The sequence below is a fragment of the Schistocerca nitens genome, chromosome 12, assembly GCF_023898315.1.
Source record: "Schistocerca nitens isolate TAMUIC-IGC-003100 chromosome 12, iqSchNite1.1, whole genome shotgun sequence".
In the NCBI taxonomy this organism is placed as follows: Eukaryota; Metazoa; Arthropoda; class Insecta; order Orthoptera; family Acrididae; genus Schistocerca; species Schistocerca nitens.
In genome coordinates this window covers 90,058,507-90,072,857 of record NC_064625.1, presented here as the reverse complement: position 1 = coordinate 90,072,857, position 14,351 = coordinate 90,058,507, and positions in this window count along the sequence as shown.

The window sequence follows — 14,351 nt, the reverse complement described above, 5'->3', positions numbered from 1 at the left end:
GCATTTAAAAGGAAATTGAAATAATTTCTGAATCTTAACTCCTACTCATTAGACGAATTTTTGGATATAGTAAGTGGGTAATTTACCCCCCCCCCCCCCCCTTCCATCAAAAAAAAAAAAAAATATTAAGTGTCATGTAATATTTTGTGTAATGTAATATCGTGTATAGACACCTTTTATTAACCTGAGACGTTCCACATCATTACGAAGTGTCGTATTCATGATCTATGGAACAAGTACTAATAAATAAAAAAATAAAATACGAAATGTATTTTTGGAGGGAGATGTTATTGCCTTATTTATATGTATTTTCGTGTTTATTTCCGTATCTAGTGACGTCATAGGCGCCATATTGGAGACGCTGAGATCGGCCCTTGCCGCCATACTGATGACGTCTTTGGGTCAAAGCAGACGGGTGGAATCGGACGCTTCTGTAATCCCAGACGACGTTGCTCTGCAGACTATGCGGACCCTTTAGTACCGACTTGATGGCTGTCCAGCCCATAGTGCACGAAGTACTACAGTATATCTTGTTTTCAAATCGTTGGACTGGACACACGGAACCTGTACATTGCCCAGCCCGTTCTCTGGACTTGATGCCGGAAGACTTTTCTGTGGAGAAAGTTGAAAGACTCTGTCTAGAACGACATACCAACTACATCCGATGTTATGCACGACGTATTACTGCAGTCTGCTCGGACATCGCTGAAATGCCAGCACGTGCGCAGAAGTCGTTCCGTACGAGACTTTAAGCATGTACTGGCACTGCCGGTGGTCATGTTTAAGACAATATGTGATAGTCAATTGTCTCGTTACTGCTCAGAATCCACGTAGCTATAGTATGCACCTGTCTCATTATTTAGCGCCTTCTACCACAGGTATTGTTCAAATGTCGGTGTGGGAACTTTTTAAAATACGATATCTCGTAAGCGACTCGCACTAGAATGCTGCAGCAAACACATTCAGACATTCTAATTTACCCTTCATTTAATTTGTTAATGTCAGTAGGTATTGGTTTGTCTACAAGTATTACTACAACCTATGTCCGCCCTTGGTAGCTGAGAGGTCAGCGCGACGGAATGTCATACCTAACGGCCCGGGTGCGATTCCCGGCTGGGTAGGAGGTTTTCTCCGCTCAGGGACTGGGTGTTGTGTTGTCCTTATCATCATCATTATTTCATCCCCATCGACACGCAAGTCGCCGAAGTGGCGTCAACTCTAAAGACTTGCACCAGGCGAACGTTCTACCCGGCGGGAGGCCCTAGCCACACGGCACTACAATCTGTTGATTGGCTGACAATACGAGACCTTTACTACCGATCCATTCTGTGAAAACTACACACCAATAGCACTTTCCACTTCCGCAATATTTGCAGCGCAAGTTGTAGGTAATTCACGATGTATACTAGCGTGTTGCGGACTTAATTACATTGCTGTTACATTTAGCTATCGTAGTTTACGATTGACAAGATGTAATGATGAACGACGTCCCGGGATATACTCAGCACTTGCAATAATCAAAACTTGCTCGACAACGTTTTCTGTGTGTCGTACAGCCAGGAATCCCTACAGATGTGATAAAACTTAACTACGTTGAGCTTCAGACGTACGGCTTATTCAGGTGAAAATTAATTAAACTAACCTTCAATCCAATACCGCCGAATATCGAACGTGAAGATTGTAATACCACTTCCTCGGACGAGAAATAAAAATCAGAAATTAGCTCCCAATACCCCAAAGATTTCTCCCCAAGTCCCAAATTCCCAGAAAAGTGAATAAACGATCGAAGTTCCATTTATCACTATTATTAGGACAATAACAAGTAATTAAATCAGGAATCTAAGACTTGACAATTTAGTAATCTACGAAAGAAAGATTAAATTTCAGTAAAATTAAAATCAAAATCATAATAAATCGCAAAATTAGCATAAATTAACATTCGCAAAGTAGAACCAACGATCCCAAAGAATACTCCGTGTGAGTACTCTTTGGGAATCGTGAGTAATGACTAAGTATAATTCAACGCATTGTCACTACGTTACGAGAGTTAGCCGAAGCAGGTCATATATTTGAATGCTCGTACAAGTAGGCGCGCTTAGATTGTTTTTGAGATTGAATAATTGCGATCTATTATGACGCAATAATACGATCTTCTGACTTCAAATATCACGGCATTAGAATTCGAACGGACTACTTTTACCTACTAGAATAAAGTGAACTTTTAACTAGATAACGGAACTAACCATTACTTAGACAGTGATTTAGGCAACGAACACTGATAGACAATTTTCATTCATAATAGCCAGTGGTTTATGGAACTTCAGTGATAGGTCCGAAGCATATAATTTAAATCCCCCCAACACCTGGGAAAGTTTTCTTCTCAAGGCTCGGTTAGGAGGTGACTGATATTGTGCAATAAAACACCCTCTCGTGCCAAGTCGTGCATTTGTGATTTAAAATTCTATCAAATTATTGACATGAAACTCCCGAGTAATAATTAGGCGCAGCGATAATATTTGACGTAGCGCTCGGCGCTAGTGTAGAATCTTTGACTCAAATAACAAGCCCACTGTTACGATTTCTTAGATACTTGAAATTACGACCAGCTTGTAGGGAATTTGTTGTGGATGTGACTATTGGTTTCATCATTAATATTTCATCATTAATCAGTTGAACATCGATTAATTACGATTCTTGGTGAAGTAAATAAAAATGGCTCTGGGTACTATGGGACTTTACTTGTGAGGTCATCAGTCCCCTAGAACTTAGAACTACTTAAACCTAACTAACGTAAGGACATCACACACACCCATGCCCGAGGCAGGATTCGAATCTGCGACCGTAGTGTTCAGTGTATGCCACTTTTAGCATCTGAAGATGGTGATTGTATGGCCGGAACCGGTTATGGCTGTGTCGTAAACATGTGATTGTGTCTATAAAGAAATAAAAAAAAATTTTACTGCAGGAAATTGTACGAACATTGCACGATACGGGACCTACTAACATCAGATGACAACGCCGCACAAGCGGCAACGTACTGGCCTTTGCATGGGATATAAGGATTGTAATCCCAGACACAATCATGCCAGCTCTTTTAAATGAACATTAAATAATCTTCACGTCTCCCACTACCATGTACTGTAATGCTTTATGTTTTCTACTGATTGCAATCTTATTGATTTTGTAAAAGTAGTGTCTTCGACACGACAAATAAAATAAATATTTTAATATTCAATTACTTAAAAATTCTGATCTATCACTTAAAAAACGAAAGACGAAATTATTTATAATGAAATTACAATGACATGAATACCATTATCTGCATACAGACGTTGATATAAGTCAATGGGGACAGCTGAAAATGTGTGTCCCGACCGGGACTCGAACCGGGGATCTCCTGCTTACGTGGCAGACGCTCTATCCATCTTTTTTTTTTAGTGTTCGTTTCGTTTGGTCTGGGCGGACGTCACATGATATCTGTTCAAGTTGATCGTTGATTCCTTCATTCAGTTTATCACAGAGGACAATCGGCCCTCTGTCCGAACATGCTGAGCTACCGTGCCGGCACCATCTGAGCCACCGAGGACATAGAGGATAGTGCGACTGCAGGGACTTATCTGTGGCGCGCTTCTCGTGAGACCCACATTCCCAACTTAATGTCCCGTACTATATTCATACTCGCGGCCTTACTGCCGATTTCCGTAAGAGTTCGGGCACTGTATGTGCATCCGCACAGAAGATGGTCAAATGGCCGGTGAACCTTAACTGTAATATATATATATATATATATTTGTTACCAAATGTGCAGTTCTTTTTGCACAGTAATCTTCATAGAAACGTTTAAAACAACGAAATTCAAGCAAAATGAGAAATAGATATAATTACCGCAATAATGTGGAAGAAAAACCAGGCTGATAAAAGAAATCAAATCGAAATTAATACATAAAATTAATTAAAAACAATTAACAAAGATATCAAGTGAGAAAGATTGATAGGAAGAAAAATAAGAGCAAATGAAAAATTTGGTATTGTGATTGAAATTATGCGACAATGTAATCAAAAAATTTCATTTACATCGATTAATTGTGTAAAATAGATTGACAAACTAATTTTGATAAATATTATTTTAAAAAATTCAGAGTCCGACGAGATTCGAACCGACAACCTCCTGCACGCGAGGCAGTTTTCTGTTTCATTACACGGCACGACCGCACTATTTGCAGCAACCTTTTTAACGCTGTCCCGTGTCACACACAATTCCGAATTTTTTTTCGTCAATTACTTGCTGACAAAGACCCACCAGGGCAAACAGCTGCAGTGTGTGATACATGGGGTCTTAACCTACGTCACCGTATAGATAGTTTCAAAAGCTGATAGCACCGCTAGGGAACATCTCCTTGTTACATTAGGATTAATACTGCAACCAGTATAAACATACAGAACTGGACTTACTGATCCCCAGTGCTGTGGTGAGAACGCGTACGCTTCGTTAGTTGATGGAAACGGTTGCGAAGGCTGCCCCGTAATATCAGTATGCAGACCACGTCACACTGCCGACCTGTCGTGTTGGCGCAGCGTCGCGTACCAGTCGCGAGAGTTGAACTGACTGACCATCGGTCTGGGAGGGCGCTATAGACAACGTGCTGAAGGGTTGCGCCGACAACGCGAAACATTAAACCCAGTTGCCTGTAGTACACGATCGATTAAATCACTGCAGGCCACGGCGTCCCATACTACACACACGCAGACTGTCAGTGCCGCGGGCGGGCCGAGAGCCGACCTGTCCCTCGGCTTTGCTCGGTCATCCTCGGAAGTACTCGGTACAGTGAGACATTTCATCTAGTATGGTGGTGCGGGAAATGCCGGTCGTCACAACCCTCTTAAATTCGGCAGAATCGTGGTGTCAGCACTTTTTAGCCTTGGCTGTTTCTTGGCGATATGGGAGACGTCCGTAGTTCCAGTGGCTGTTTGCACAAAAAAAGTCAGTATATCAATGTATTTTCGGAAGTCTTTGAAAATGAATGGGACTGATGGGAGACAGGAATGAGAATTCTCAGTGCTCTCCGCACTCCGTCTTCAGGCCACGAGTGGCCTACCAGGACCATCCGACCGCCGTGTCATCCTCGGTGGAGGATGCCGATAGGAGGGGCGTGGGGTCAGCACACAGCTCTCCCGCTCGTAAGATGGTATTCTTGTCCGAAGCCGCTACTATTCGGTCGAGTAGCTCCTCAAATGGCATCACGAGGCTGAGTGCACCCCGAAAAATGGCGACAGTCCATGGCAGCCTGGATGGTCACCCATCCAAGTGCTGACCACGCCCGACAGCCCTTAACTTAGGTGATTGATCTCACGGGAACCGGTGTATCCACTGCGGCAAGGCCGTTGCCGAGAATTCTTAATATGTAAATAAATTTTTCTTCAGAGATATGCGTCTCAGCTTTATCTACAATAATGACATAAGCTGAAGAAAAGAATTTAAATTTGTGGAAGGTTTAGGACTTGAACCCTCGTCTACTGCTTATTAGGCAAACATGCTAGTCATTACACCACCGTCGCAGGATGGATAGCACCGCTGCATATCGACTACCCTAGTCCAATGCCCTCTCTAACGCAAATTTCAACAGGCTGAAGGCACGAAGTTTGTGTTAGCAGGAGACCTCTGTTTATGTTCCAGTTATAGCACAAATTTTAATTGATTTCTTCAGCTTCTGTCATTATTGTAGTTAAAGTTGAGACTAACAGGTCTCAAGGAAAATTTAATTACATCAGATCTATAAGGACACCTACACCGGAGGTACAGGCAGGATTTCCCTACTACGTACTCTCCAGTACCGGAGAGCATTAGCAATACTGACCATTTAAGAAGGGGAAAATAGGCTCAAATCACGAATTGAAATTTAAATATTAGGGAGGACGTTCGACCTGGGTAGTCCATGCAGCTGAATGTGGTTGGTGGAACACTTATTGCTACGGTCGCAAGTTCGAATCCTGCCTCGGGCATGGATGTGTGTTATGTCCTTAGGTTAGTTAGGTTTAAGTAGTTCTAAGTTCTAGGGGACTGATGACCTCAGGTGTTAAGTCCCATTGTGCTCAAAGCCACTTGAACCATTTTTTTGACAGTCCAAGTTTCCAAGTTCGAGTCTTGGTCCAGCACATAGTTTTAATTGATAGATTCTAACCCAGGCCTCCTCAGATAGGAGAGCTCCCTGTAGATGCGCGAATTTTATTTATTTTTCTTTTAACCGGTTTTTGTTTTTTTTCTGTATGTGGATGATGTCTGTTCTACATAATGTCATAGTAATAGTCAAAATTACAAAAAAATAAAAATAAGTAAACAGTAACAAAGCCTTCGACTTCTGTTTATTCCTGTGTCTCCCACTTTGCCTCGGGTTTTTATCGTTGCCCATTCTGCCCCCTGAGCCCTCACCAGTCCATTCCTTCCAAAACAATGTTCATAGTATCTGGGCGAAAAAAGGTTGGTCTAATGGTTAGCATATCTGTCTTGTATGCAGAAGAGCTGGGTTCAAGTTCTGGCCATGTCGCAAATTTTAATCCATTTCTCCAGCTTCTATCATGATCGCAGAATTCTCAGTACGTATTACAAATACTAAAATGTAGTAATAATTTGCTATGAAACGACATTACAGTACCATGCGAAAGAATATAAAGATTTAGTCGGCAATGAAAGAGAGAAAATTTAGAAAGGATCGACACACGGGATTCATTTTTCTCTACATCAGAATGGACTTAGTGCTAAATTTGCAGGCATGGAACACATGAAGAAACTGATGACACGAGCAGTAAAATTTATGAAGACGCACGCATTATTCCGCTGTCAGTTGCTACAATTTTCGATGGAACTGAACGAAGAGTATGGTGACCCTATATATCACTGCAAACTACGTTGGTCAAGTCAAGAGGAGCGACTGGAACTATTTTTCGACTTATAGCTCGCTATTGTTGAATTTATGAAGGAAAAATGAGTGTTCAAAAGTGGCTCTGAGCACTATGGGATTTAACATCTGTGGTCATCAGTCCCCTGGAACTTCGAACTACTTAAACCTAACTAACCTAAGGACATCACACACATCCATGCCCGAGGCAGGATTCGAACCTGCGACCGTAGCGGTGACGCGGTTCCAGATTGAAGCCCCTAGAACCGCACGGCCACACCGGCCGGCTAAAAATGAGTAAGAACGAAAATTTCAACCTTCGGAACGGACTACCGACCTCGCATTTTAAGTGGACCTGACTGCATACTGCCCAGAGTAGGACACTGAAAGAAGTCAAACAGCTTCTTTCTCTTTTGTTGGGGATGCATTTAAAGAGAAGATCGCGGTTTAGGAGACACACATTCTGACAAACACAGTCCAGCTCCTTAAACTCACTGGCATTAAAGAAAACGCGAGATTTGAAGAATTCATTACAGCCTTGAAGGAATTACAAGTTTAGTTTTCTACACGTTCCGAGGACGTTGCCAATCTTACATCTGGTTCCGAGACCGTTCGCTGATTAATTGAAAGCGCCCCAGTACGTGTGCAGATGTAACTGACTGATCTGCGATGTATAAGTCCCGTTTTAAAGACAAATCCCTTTAACATTAACACTGTCCAGGACGTCCACATTGCTTTGTACCCGATAAAAATTGTATATCCAGAATGAGATTTTCACTCTGCAGCGGAGTGTGCGCTGATATGAAACTTCCTGGCAGATTAAAACTGTGTGCCGGACCGAGACTCGAACTCTGGACCTTTGCCTTCCGTGGGCAAGTGCTCTACCAACTGAGCTACCCAAGCACGACTCACGCCCCGTCCTCACAGCTTTACTTCTGGCAGTACCTCGTCTCCCACCTTCCAAACTTTACAGAAGCTCTACTGCGAAGCAAAGGTCCCGAGTTCGAGTCTCGGTCCGGCACACAGTTTTAATCTGCCAGGAAGTTTCAAAATTATATATCTTCAGCGCGCCAAAAAAGTAATTAAATAAAACGGAAAATTTGTTTTATTTATTATCTGTGTTGTTGAGAAATATGTGATTATAAAATCAAGTCGTATGCAGTGCGAGTGTATTTCCATTTAAAAGCGGCGCGTTTGCAGTTTATCCCTCTTCACGCTCAGACTGCGTGGCGTAGCGGTGGGGAGAAAGCGTGAGAGCCAGAGCCTTCGCGACAAGGCGCGGCCCACGAGCCGAATTCTTGGCCATCCCTTGGTGAAATTAACTAAGTAAAGTAAATACAGTGTGATTAGAGCAAGTAAAATTGCACTGTAACTGATACCAAATTGGCTGAAAGTAACTTATGCAGTGAGCTGTTACTATGTTATTTACATTGAGATTAGAACCCGGCCGCTGTTGCTGAGCTGTTCTAGGCGCTTCAGTCCAGAACCGCGCTCCTACTAAAGTCGCAGGTTCGAATCCTGCCTCGGGCAAGGATGTGTGTGATGTCCTTAGGTTAGTTTTTAAGTAGTTCTAAGTCAAGGGACTGATGACCTCAGCTGTTAAGTCCCATAGTGCTTAGAGCCATTTGAACCATTTGAGATTAGTAATTGTCGTTAACAAATTTTAAAAATTTAATATTATGAACATGGAGGAGTGTTACAGCATAAAATCATAAGCTATAGAACCTACTAATTTACTGGTATTAAGAAAATTGAGGAAGGGCTAGATAACTATCAGTTTGGCCTTAGGTACGGTAAAGTAACAGAGAGGCAATTGTGATGTTGATGTTGATAATGGAAGCTGAAACGTCCCCTTTGAAAATTAAGAATGGCAGTGCTGGAAAAACTCTACGTTATTTGATACAGTAACAGCTGAGTAAAGCTCAATGTACTCAGACAGTTTTCTCTTTACTTATTCTGAACTGACACACAATATTTTAGCGCAACGCAATATGACTTTTAATAATACCTACAAAAGAATGGCTCTGACTAACAATAAAGTACACCTTTCATGAATCACTTACCTCACAAAAATCTTCGTTATTCGAACTCCTGCAATACAGCGAGCGCCATACTGCCAGCTAAATAAAAAGATTCTAACTACTGAAGGCACTAACTACTGATCATAGTTAGCAAATGAAAGATTTTGATTGAGAACAAACAATTTATTTACCTTAATAATATTGCAATGTCCGCAGGAGAGCTTCTGTAAAGTTTGGAAGGTAGGAGACGAGGTACTGGCGGAAGTAAAGCTGTGAGTACCGGGCGTGAGTCGTGCTTCGGTAGCTCAGTTGATAGAGCACTTGCCCGCGAAAGGCAAAGGTCCCGAGTTCGAGTCTCGGTGGGGCACACAGTTTTAATCTGCCAGGAAGTTTCATATCAGCGCACACTCCGCTGCAGAGTGAAAATCTCATTCTAGATATATATAGTTGCGTGTGTGACAGACAACTTTCACGACAGGAGTGGACGGTACACGCGTGGCTCGGGACGGGAGACCCGTGGTGCCGGGTTCGCGCCCAGATCGGGCCGCTATCGACAGGCGGCCGTGGCGCCATCCATCAGCGTGGGCGGCGTGCAGACAGTGGCATTGGGCGCCAGGCATGCGGCTAATGTGTGCCGCGCCGCCCCGGTGATTGATCGGCCGGCGCCTCTGCCGGCACCCCCGCCTCCCCCGCCTCCCCCGCCTCCCCACCGGCGCTATTCGCGGTCTCCGGCCTCAGACACGCGCCGCGGCGCTCGCGGAATGCGGCTACTCCCTACTCCCTACTGTGGGTGTGCGTCTCCGCTCTACTCTCAGGGGCGGTGCTACTTGCCCGCGAGACGGCCTCCGAGTCCGAACGTGAATGTAACTCGTGTAGCGAGCTATACGAACCTCCCGTGCAGCTATTAAGTTGTTGTTATATGGATATGGTGTCTGTTATAAGTACATAGTTCTGGCAATACCGGCCATGACCTTCTTCTGTGCGGACGCACACATATTACCCCAACTCTAACGGGACTTTGTAAGAATGTCTCCCACGAGAAATGAGTGTGTTGGGTAGGGACACTAGTGCGTCGACATATAAGGTGAGAATGTGGTTCTCACGGGAGGTGTGCGCGAGATGGTCCCTGCAGTCGCACTGTGACCTGGGTGGCTCAGATGGATAGAGCGTCTGCAGGAGATCCCGGGTTCGAGTCCCGGTCGGGGCACATTGTCACCTGTCCTCGTTAATATGCTAGTATATCAACTCCCGTCAGTAGCTGTAGGTATAAATATATTATTTTAAGTTGTTCTTATGGTCTGCAGTGCGCAGACTAGTCTATATGCAGCTCTCTATGCTACTCTGTCCTGTGCAAGCCTCTTGCACTCCTAATAACTACAGCAACCAACATCCCTCTGAATTTGCTTAATGTATTCATCTCTTGGTGCCCACCTCCAATTTTTAGCACCTACACTTCCCTCCACAGGCGATTCCTTTATGTCCCACAACCGACCTCTTCTTTTCGTCAAGATATACAACAAATTTAATCCTCCCGAATTCTATTACCTCCTAATTGGCTACGAGATCCACCCACCTTCTGCATCACCACATTTCAAAAGCTTCTATTCTCTTCCTGTCTGAATTGATTATCATTCATATTTAATTTCTGTAGAACGTTGCAATGGAGGCGGATTCCTTCAGAAAAGTCTTCCTCTTACGATCTCAACAATTTTCTCTTATTCAGACATACTTTTATTGCAATTTTAAGTCTATATTTTACACTGTAGCGCCAAAGAAACTGGAATAGGGATGTGTATTCAAATACAGAGATATGTTCATATGGTCAAATGGCTCTAAGCACTATGGGACTGAGGTGAACAGTCACCTAGACTTAGAACTACTTAAGCCTAGCTAACCAAAGAACATCACACACAGCCATGCCCGAGGCAGGATTCGAACCTGCGACCGGAGCAGCAGCGCGATTCCGGACTGAAGCGCCTAGAACCTCTCGGTCACAGTGGCCGGCCAGAGATATATAAACAGGCAGATTACGGCGCTGCAGTCGGCAACGCCTATGTAAGACAACAAGTGTCTGGCGCAGTTGTTAGATCGGTTACTGCTGCTACATTGCAAGGTTATCAAGATTTAAGTGAGTTTGAATGTGGTGTTATTGTCGGCGCGTGCGCGATTGGACATACGAGGTGTGGCTAGAAAAAAACCGGACTAGTACTGGTGAAACAATAAAACGAATGCAATAAGGCTGAAAGTCGCGTGGCCTGTCACGTGACTCTCACTCCGCCTACTGCTCGAGTTTCATCTGCCTCCTGCACTCAGTCTGCCCGTGGCGTCTGTTTTAAGTAGTTGTGTTTTGTCTGTGCGTCGGAAAATGTTGAGTGTACAGAAAGAACAGCGTGTTAACATCAAATTTTGTTTCAAACTAGGAAAATCTGCAAGTGAAACGTTTGTAATGTTACAACAAGTGTACGGCGATGATTGTTTATCGCGAACACAAGTGTTTGAGTGGTTTAAACGATTTAAAGATGGCCGCGAGGACACCAGTGATGACACTCGCACTGGCAGACCATTGTCAGCAAAAACTGATGCAAACATTGAAACAATCGGTAAACTTGTTCGACACTTTCCTTGTCAACTCCTGTTAACTCAGACACTGCTCTGATTGTTAAACGGCGATCTTGTCGAACAGGTTTACCGATTTTTTCAATGTTTGCATCAGTTTTTGCTGACAATGGTCTGCCAGTGCGAGTGTCATCACTGGTGTCTTCGCGGCCATCTTTAAATCGTTTAAACCACTCAAACACTTGTGTTCGCGATAAACAATCATCGCCGTACACTTGTTGTAACATTACAAACGTTTCACTTGCAGATTTTCCTAGTTTGAAACAAAATTTGATGTTAACACGCTGTTCTTTCTGTACACTCAACATTTTCCGACGCACAGACAAAACGTCAACTACTTAAAACAGACGCCACGGGCAGACTGAGTGCAGGAGGCAGATGAAACTCGAGCAGTAAGCGGACTGAGACTCACGTGACAGGCCACGCGACTTTCAGCCTTATTGCATTCGTTTTATTGTTTCACCAGTACTAGTCCGGTTTTTTTCTAGCCACCACTCGTAGCATCTCCGAGGTAGCGATGAAGTTGGAGTTTTCCCGTACGACTGGTTCACTAGTGTACCGTGAATATCAGGAATCCGGTAAAACATCAAATGTCCGACATCGCTGCGGCCGGGAAAAGGCCCTGCAAGAACGGGACCAACGACGACTGAGTAGAATCGCTGAACGTGAAAGAAGTGCAACCCTACCACAAATTGCTGTAGATTTCAGTACTGAGCCATCAACAACTGTCAGCGTGCGAACCATTCAACGAAATATCATCAATTTGCTTTCGAAGCCGAAGACCCACTCGTGTACCCTTGGTGACTGCATGACAGAAAGCTTTACGCCTCCTCTGGGCCCGTTAACAACGACATTACACGCTTGATTACTGGAAACATGTTGCCTGGTCGGACGACTCTCCTTTCAGATTGTATCGAGCGTAAGGACGTGAACTGGTATGGAGACAACCTCATCAATCTGTCGATCCTGCATGTCAGCAGAGGACTGTTCAGGCTGGTCGACGCTCTGTAATGGTGTGGGGCGTCTAGATATGACTCTGACAGGTGATACGTACGTAAGAATCCTGTCTGATCACCTGCATCCATTCATGTCCATTGTGCATTCCGACTAACTTGGCCAATTCCAGCAGGACAATGGGACACGCCACACGTCCAGAATTGCTACAGAGTGACTCCAGCAACACTCTTCTGAGTTTTAACACTTCCACTGGGCACCGAACTCCCCAGACATGAGCATTATTGAGCATATCGGGGATGCCTTGAAACGTGCTGTTCAGAAGAGATCTCCACCCCCTCTTACTCCTATGGCTTTATGTACAGCGCCGCGGGGTTCATGGTGTCAGTTCCCTCCAGCACTACTTCAGACATTAGTCGAGTCCATGCCGCGTCGTGTTGCGGCACTTCTGTGTGTTTCCTGGAACCCTACACGATATTAGGCAGGTGTACCAGTTTCTTTGGCTCTTCAGTGTATATACTATGTTAACAATTTTCTCTTCCTCAGACACACTTTTCTTGGCTTTGCCAGTCCATATTTCATATGCTCCCTACTTCTGCCATCATCTACTACTTTTAGCGTCTTATTTCCTAATTTATCTCAGCATCATCTGAGTAAATTCGACTACATTCCACCATTGTTTTATTGCTTTTACTGCTGTTGATTTTATATCCTCCTTTCACCAGCTCTTTCGTCCGCCCCCGGTAGCTGAGTGGAAGGCGGCACGGTTGCTCAGCGTGTTCGGTCAGAGGGTTAGCTGCCCTCTGTAATAAAAAAACTGAGTTAATCGATCAACAACTAACTTAAAAGGATGTCTTACGACGTCCGCCCCGAGCAGATGCGACGAACAAGAGTGAACAAAATGAGATTTAAAAAAAAAAATGTGGTTAGCGCGACAGACTGTCAATCCTAAGGGCCCGGGTTCGATTCCCGGCTGGGTCGGAGATTTTCTCCGCTCAGGGACTGGGTGTTGTGTTGTCCTCATCATCATCATCATCATTTCATCATCGACGCGCGAGTCACCGAGGTGGCGTCAAATCGAAAGACTTGCACCCGGCGAACGGCTACCCGTCGGGAAGCCCTCGTCAAACGACTTTTTTTTTTACCAGCCCTTTCAAATCCTTTGCTGTCTGAGATAATTACAATGTCATCTGCAACCATAAATGTTTCATTTCTTCTTCCTGGACTTTAATTCCTTCTCCAATTTTTTTTTCATTTCCTTTATTGCTCTTTCAGTTTACAGACCATCGGTGCTAGCCTGCAATCCTGCCTCACAACCTTCTCAACCACAGCTTGCCTTTCATGCCCATCGACTCATGAAACTGCCGTCTTTTTTCTGTACAACTTGTAAATAACCTTTCACTACCTGTGTTTAACCGTTATTGCCTTTACAATTTCAAAGAGTATATTACAGCCAAAATCAATGATTAGTAAGAAATATCTCAGTTGTGTTATCAAAGATATATTGAGTTACGACTGGTTCCGTTCGTTGAACTTTTTTGTGTGGGCGCCTATCTTGACTTTAGCACAACCCAGCAACCTGAATATGTTCAAAGAACGAAACCTGTACTAACAAATGTTTTAAATGGCTCTGAGAACTACGGGACATCTGAGGTCATCAGTCCCCTAGATTTAGAAATACTTAAACCTAACATAAGGGCAGCACATACATCCATGCCCGAGGCAGGATTCGAACCTGCGACCGTAGCAGCAACGCGGTTCCGGACTGAATCGCGTAGAACCGCTCGGCCACAATGGCCGGTTCTGTACTAACACAACAAATGACTGATAACACATCTGAGGCGTTTTCTATTAACCGTTGCCATCG